At 40.4% G+C, this 7,674-nt stretch overlaps 2 pseudogenes; both read right to left on the bottom strand.

The window, feature by feature from the left end:
- Positions 1 to 1,174: 1,174 nt before the first annotated feature.
- On the bottom strand, positions 1,175 to 2,817 carry LOC111169413 (ubiquilin-1 pseudogene; annotated as a pseudogene).
- Positions 2,818 to 6,453: 3,636 nt separating this feature from the next.
- On the bottom strand, positions 6,454 to 7,388 carry LOC111169414 (small ribosomal subunit protein eS4-like; annotated as a pseudogene).
- Positions 7,389 to 7,674: the final 286 nt, after the last annotated feature.

Here is a 7,674-nt window from a genome sequence, read left to right as displayed (position 1 = left end):
TTTTGCTGTTATTGTATAGAAATGCAAGAGATTTCTGTGTATTAATTTTGTATCCTGCAACTTTACCAAATTCATTGATGAGCTCTTGTAGTTTTCTGATAGCATCTTTAGGATTTTCTATGTATAGTATCATGTCATCTGCAAGCAGTGACAGTTTTACTTCTTCTTTTCCAATTTGAATTCCTTTTATTTCTTTTTCTTCTCTGATTACCATCACTAGAACTTCCAAAACTGTGTTGAATAAAAGTGGTGAGAGTGGACATCCTTGTCTTGTTCCTCATCTTAGTGGAAATGGTTTCAGCTTTTCACTATTGAGAATGATGTTAGCTGTAGTTTTGTCATATATGGCCTTTATTATGTTGAGGTGTGTTCTCTCTATGCCCACTTTCTGCAGAGTTTTTATCATAAATGGGTGTTGAATATTGTCAAAATCTTTTTCTATATCTATTGAGATGATCATATATGGTTTTTAGTATTCGGTTTTTTAATATGGTGTATCACACTGATTGATTTGCATATATTGAAAAATCCTTGCATCCCTAGGATAAATCCCACTTGATCATATTGTCTGATCCTTTTAATGTATTGTTGAATTCGGTTTGCTAGTATTTTGATGAGGATTTTTATGTCTATGTTCGTTAGTGATATTGGCCTGTAATTTTCTTTTTCTGTGGTATCTTTGTCTGGTTTTGGTATCAGGGTGATGGCGACCTCATAGAATGAGCTTGGGAGTATTCCTCTGCAGTTTTTTTGGAATAGTTCCAGAAGATAGGTGTTAACTCTTCTCAAAATATTTGATAGAATTTGCCTGTGAAGCCATCTGGTCCTGGACTTTTGTTTGTTGGGAGTTTTAAAATCAGTTTCAATTTCAGTACTTGTGATTGGTCTGTTCATATTTTCTACTTCTTCCTGGTTCAGTCTTGGGAGATTGTACCTTTCTAAGAATTCGTCCATTTCTTCTAGGTTGTCCATTTTATTGGCATATAGTTGCTTATAGTAGTCTCTTATGATCCTTTGTATTTCTGTGGTGTCTGTTGTAATTTCTCCTTTTTCATTTCTAATTTTGATTTGAGCCCTCTCTCTTTTTTTCTCTTGATGAGTCTGGCTAAAGGTTTATCAATTTTGTTTACCTTTTCAAAGAACCAGCTTTTAATTTCATTGATGTTTCCTATTGTTACAGACATAAACCCTGCTGAATCTGTAACAAGGCCTGCGTTGCTCTAGGGTTTGACATTGCCAATAACTTATCAGCAGTCTGCATCTGTGCAGCAAGGTCAGGGTTCTGGCTTAGTGACTGCATGATGCTTCTCATGTAGGGGGCAGACAACATATTTTGCATAAGTTGTGAGTTTTCAGTTATTTGTTGCAACAAGCTCTGCATTCCTGGTGTGTTGAACATACTAGCTCCTACTCCAGGCCCCAAATTTGGCACAGAAGTCTGCCCAGCAGTGCCACTGACAGCACTACCACTAGTGCCTCCCAGGCACTTCTGAGTGCCTCCCTCAGAAGCTGATGAATTCTGAGAAGCCTGTGGAGCCCACGTTTTGGGTAATCGATCTCTATATTCTGTACGGGAAGGTTAACTACCTTCACCTGAGGATATATTGCTCACTAAGGAAGCAAATGGATTACCACCAAACTGTTCTTGTGCAGCATTCAGCATTAGTTCCTGAATATCTGGGTACATGCACCATAAAGCATTGTAGTATCCTCTGGGATGCTTCCTAGGTTGGTTAAGGCTCGGTCCTGGTTTCTCATTATTTCCTGCATCATTGCTGGATTCTTGGCAAGTTCCAATGTTTCTCATAATATCTGGATTATTCAGCATATAATTAATTTCTGGATTTCTCTGTATCAACTGCTGCATTTGTGGATTGGCCATAATTAACTGCCTCATCAGGTCAGGATTTGAAAGCATGCTCTGGACAGAGGGATTCTCCATGATCTGGACCATTATTTCAGGACTGGACACAAGTGCTGCTGCACCTGGCTTTGTAGTTCAAAGAAGTTGGTACTATTCAAACCCAAGCTACTCAGACCTGCAAGTCCTCTAAGGCCACCTAAACCAAAAAGGTTGCTAGCAGCAGAACCAAATGTGGAGTTACTATTAGGAGCCGATGATGTGGTAGCACTGCTTCCACTGGTGTGTTTTTGCTGAGCTGAATGATCCTGAGGTCTATTTTGTGTTTTGATGACGAGGTGAACAATAAGTCCATCGTGAATTCCATGCTGACTTAAAGTATCTTGATCTTTTAAAACGTTTCCAGCAAATATCAACACAAATTGGTTGGTATGTGATTTGAAACATTTAGAGATTTCTTCCTTGAACTGTGGGGGTGGAGCTATTCTTGGACACTGTGAAGTACTCCTTCTTCAGGGTCTTCAGGGTGACTTTTGTGATGTTGGGTTCTGTGGAGGCAGCGGTGGCAGGGGGGCCGGCACCTTCGGCAGCGGTGGCGCTGTCCTGGGAGCTTGGGGGGCTGAGACTTTCACCATTCTTGGCCATGGGACAGCGGTGCCTCAGGTGTGCAGGAGGGAGTGGGCGAGCCAAGGGGAGCCAGGCAACACCTGAGCTGGCCGGCCGGGGCAGCAAAGAATGTGGGGCACACTGCCTCAGTGACAACTGGGCGCAGGGACGCCCTGGCAGGCTAGGGGGCACAGAGCTCGATGTGGGTTCCAGTGCAGGCCCTCAGCACTTTAAACATGTAATCACCTTTGTATCTGATAAGAAATCGGCTGTTAATTTTTATTGAGAACCCCTTATATATGATGAGTCATTTATCTCCTATTGCTTTCAAGATTTTCTTCTTGTCTTTATCTTTTAGTGATGTGATTATAATGTGTCTTGGTGTGGATCTCTCTGAGTTTAACTCATTGGAGTTCCTTGAGGTTCTTGGATGTATGGATTCATGTATTTGATTAAATTTGTGAAGTTTTAGCTATTTTTAAAAAAACTTATTTAATTTATTTTTGGCTGTGTTGGATCTTCGTTTCTGTGTGGGCTTTCTCTAGTTGCGGTGAGTGGAGGCTACTCTTCATTGCGGTGCGTGGGCTTCTCACTGCAGTGGCTTCTCTTGTTGTGGAGCACAGGGTCTAAGCGCATGGGCTTCAGTAGTTGTAGCATGTGGGCTCAGTAGTTGTGGCTCATGGGCTGTAGAGTGTAGGCTCAGTAGTTGTGGCGCATGGGCTTAGTTGCTCCGCGGCATGTGGGATCTTCCTGGACCAGGGCTCAAACCTATGTCCTGCATTGGCAGGTGGATTCTTAACCACTGTGCCACCAGGGAAGCCCCTATTATTTTTTCAAATATTCTTTTTCTCCATTTCCCTCCTCTTTTGCTTAAACTTCCATTATGCACATGTCGATATGTTTATTACTGTCCCACAGGTCTCCTAGGTCTGGATCATTTTTCTTCATTCTTTTTTCTTTCTGCTCTTCAGATTGGATACTCTAATTGATCTTTTTTTGATGATTCTTTTTTGTTCCTGCCAAAATCTACTATTGAATCCCTCTAGTGAATTTTGTATTTCAGTATTTAACGTTACAGCTCCAGAATTTTAATTTTGTTCCTTTAATTTTTATCTCTTTATTGATATTCTTTATGTATTTAGACATTATTCACATAACTTCCTTAAGCTTTTTGAACATATTTAAGACAGTTGATTTAATATATTTATCTTTATGTCTACCCTCTGGGCTTCCCTAGGAACAGTTTCAACTGATTGCTTTCTTCCTGTATATGAACCATAGTTTCTTGGTTTTTGGCATGCCTCATTTTGTTGTTGTTGTTGAAAACTGGACATTTGCAATAATATAATGTGTATATAAATGAACAAACCAAACCACACAAAAACAAATACATAGATACAGAAAACAGAGTAGTGGTTATCAGAGGGGGTGGTATCGGGGGGGTAGTGCAAAATGGGTAAGGGGGTTCAACTGTATGGTGCTGGATGGAAAATAAATTTTTGGTGGTGAGCATGTAGGCTATACAGAATTAGAAATATAATGTTGTACACATGAAACTTATGTTATAAATCAATGTTACCTCAGTAACATATATGTGTGTGTGTATGTATGTATATATAAAATGTGGCAACTCTGGAAGTCAGATTCTTTCATTTTCCTGTGTTTTGTTGCTCTTTGTTGTTTTTTTTTAATTTAGTGTCTTTTCTGAATTAATTTTGTAAAGCCTGTATTCTTTGTCATCTGTGACCACTGAAGTCTCTGCTTGGTGAGCAAAGTGGTTAGCTAATGACCAAAAGAGATTCCTGTTTTTTTAAAAAATAAATTTATTTATTTATTTTTGTCTGAGTTAGGTCTTTGTTGCTGCTTGCGGGCTTTCTCTAGTTGCAGCGAGTTGGGGCTACTCTTCATTGCGGTGCCTCGGCTTCTCATTGTGGTGGCTTCTCTTGTTGCGGAGCATGGGCTCTAGGCATGCGAGCTTCAGTAGTTGTGGCTCATGGGCTCTAGAGGGCAGGCTCAGTAGTTGTGGCCCATGGACTTAGTTGCTCTGCGGCATGTGGGATTTTCCTGGATCAGGGCTCGAACCCATGTCCCCTGCATTGGCAGGCAGATTCTTAACCACTGTGCCAGCAGGGAAGCCCCCAACAGAGATTCGTTAAATGTCTGGAAATAGTAACACTCCTTGTTTTTTCTGAGGGGCTCTGTGTCTTTATTGGGGACATGCTTTTATCAGCTCATCAGGCAGTTTACAACTCTGTCTTAACCTTAACTTCCTACTAGTACAGAGCCTCATTAACAGGCAGAGGTGAGAGCCTAAGTCTTTCTCAGGTATTTCCCCAGTGTACACACAACCTTAGTCATAAACACAGACCTGCGTATGTATGTGGCACTCTGATTCCCAGGAATACATTGGAGCTTTTCAAGGACTCTGTGGACATCTCATTTCCCAGCTTTTCATATAAAAATTTAAATTTTCTTTTCAATATTTAAAAAATCTTTCTGGGCATTGGGGTTTTGATAGGAATTCCATTCACCCTGTGTATTAATTGGAGATAATTGACATTTTTACTATAATAGGCTTTCTAAAGCTTAAACATGGTATGTCCCCACATAATTAAGTCTTTGATTTCTTTCTTCAGTGTTTTGTAGTTTTCAGCATACAAGTATTGTGTGTGTTTTGTTAGGTTAACATCTATTTAATTTTTTGAACAATTGTAATAGGGATTGTGTTTTTAATTTTAGGTTCCACATGTTCATTGCTAGCATATAGAAATATGTTTGATTTCTGTATGTTTTTCTTGTATACTGTTACCTTGCTGAACTCACTTATTTGTACTAGGTTTTGTATATGTGAATATCTTGGGATTTTCTATGTAGATTACTTTGCCTTCTGCAAATTTAGACAGTTTTATTTCTATATTTTCAGTATATATGATTTTTATTTTGTTTTCTTGCCCATTGTACTGGTGAGAACTTCCAGTATAATGTTGAAGTGGCGAAAGTGGAATTCTTGCCTTATTCCATATCTTAGGGGAAAACATTGTCTTTCACCATTTTGTGTAACATTATAGTTTCTTTTTTACATTCTCTATGTCAAATTAAGAAAATTTCTGTCTATCACTATTATTCTGAGCATTATTTTTTATCATGAATGGACGTTGAATTTTTATCAAAAGCTTTTCTGTATCAATTGATATGATTATTTGATGTTTCTTGTTTAGTCTGTTGATGTGATGGATTACACTGGTTGATTACAAATGTGGAAACAGCCATGTTAGCACTGCGTTAGCTTTATTCTTCAAATTTTGATATGATTTATTTTATTATTTTTTTTTGCGATACGTGGGCCTCTCACTGTTGTGGCCTCTTCCGTTGTGGAGCACAGGCTCCGGACGCGCAGGCTCACTGGCCATGGCTCACAGGCCCAGCTGCTCTGCGGCATGTGGGATCTTCCTGGACCGGGGCATGTACCCGCGTCCCCTGCATCGGCAGGCGGACTCTCAACCACTGCACCACCAGGGAAGCCCGATATGATTTATTTTCATTTCCATCCAACTCAATCCAATTCAATGTATTAAAATTTTTTTTTAAATTATTGAGATACCATATCTTCTTTATCCATTTGTCCATTGATGGACACCTAGGTTGCTTTACTATCTTGGCTATTGTAAATAATGCTGCAATAAACATGAAGTGCACATAACTTTTTGAATTAGTATTTTTGTTTTCTTTGGGTAAATACCCTGAAGTGGAATTGCTGAATTATATGACAGTTCTATTTTTAAATTTCAAGGAACTTCCATACTGTTTTCCACACTGGCTGCACCAATTTGTATTTCTACCAACAGTGCTGGAGTGTTCACTTTTCTCCACATCTTCACCAACACTTGTATTTTGTTGTCTTTTTGGTAATAGCCATTTTGACATGTGTGAGGTGGTATCTCATTGTGATTTTGATTTGCATTTCTCTGATTATTAGTGATGTTGAGCATCTTCTCATGTGTCTGTTGGCCATATGTATGTCTTCTTTGGAAAAATATCAATTTAGGTCCTATGCCCATTTTTTTTATGTGGTATTATCTTTAAGTACAAAGACTTTTCCAATCATGTCACTTAGAGTTCATTTTATTCACTGCTGTGTTTGGCCGCCAGTCTCTTGTTTCTCTCCTCAGCAATGGTAAGGCGGATACCCTTTCTATGAGGAAGAGAGATACATGGTTTGTTGCCTTTGCCAATAACGAAAATGTTGGAGAGCCGGGTGGCAAAGCTGTTGCCACTGGCATCTTTCACACGAACTACATCAAAAGAACCAGGATGTCTCGCCCGGTTAGTGATTACACCAATTCTTCCCAGGTTAGCACCTCCAGTCACCATGCACAGGTTACCAGTGTCAAATTTGATGAAATCAGTAATCTTGACAGTCTCCAAATCAGTTTGAATGGTGTCATTCACCTTGATGAGGGGATCAGGGTAGTGGATGGTGGGAGCATCATGGGTCACCCGATGAGGGATTCCTTTTGTCCCCACAAAGATCTTTCTCACTTTACACAGCTTATACTTGGCCTCCTCAAGTGTAATACAATGAACAGCAAAGCGACTCTTGGTGCCATAGATCAGACGAAAATTCTCTCCAGTCTTGTCAATGCTGATGACATCCATAAAACCAGCAGTAGGTTATATCAGTGCGGACCTTGCCATCAATCCAAATGAAACGCTGCATGCAGATCTTCTTTATTTCATCTCCTGTTAGGGCATACTTAAGTCTGTTCCTTAGGAAGGTGATTAGGGGGCGACATTCCCTTAGCTTGTGGGCACTGGTAGATGGACGAGGAGCAAACACACCAGTCAGTTTATCCAGCATTCAATGCTTTGGAGCTGCTACACACTTCAGGTTCTTCTTGAGACCATGAGCCATGGCTGCACTAGGCACGCAAAGAGCCCTATGCCCATTTTTTAAAAATTAATTTATTTTTGCTGTGTTGGGTCTTAGTTTCTGTGCGAGGGCTTTCTCTAGTTGTGGCAAGCGGAGGCCACTCTTCATCGTGGTGTGCAGGCCTCTCACTATCGTGGCCTCTCTTGTTGTGGAGCACAGGCTCCAGACGCGCAAGCTCAGTAGTTGTGGCTCACGGGCCTAGTTGCTCCATGGCATGTGGGATCCTCCCAGACCAGGGCTCAAACCCGTGTCCCCTGCATTAGCAGGCAGATTCTCA

This window comes from Delphinapterus leucas, chromosome X (assembly GCF_059928025.1).
Source record: "Delphinapterus leucas isolate spDelLeu-1000000601 "Yukka" chromosome X, BTC_Dleu_Yukka2, whole genome shotgun sequence".
NCBI lineage: Eukaryota > Metazoa > Chordata > Mammalia > Artiodactyla > Monodontidae > Delphinapterus > Delphinapterus leucas.
Note: the sequence above shows the minus strand (reverse complement) of the source record. Positions and strands in the feature narration are given on the sequence as shown.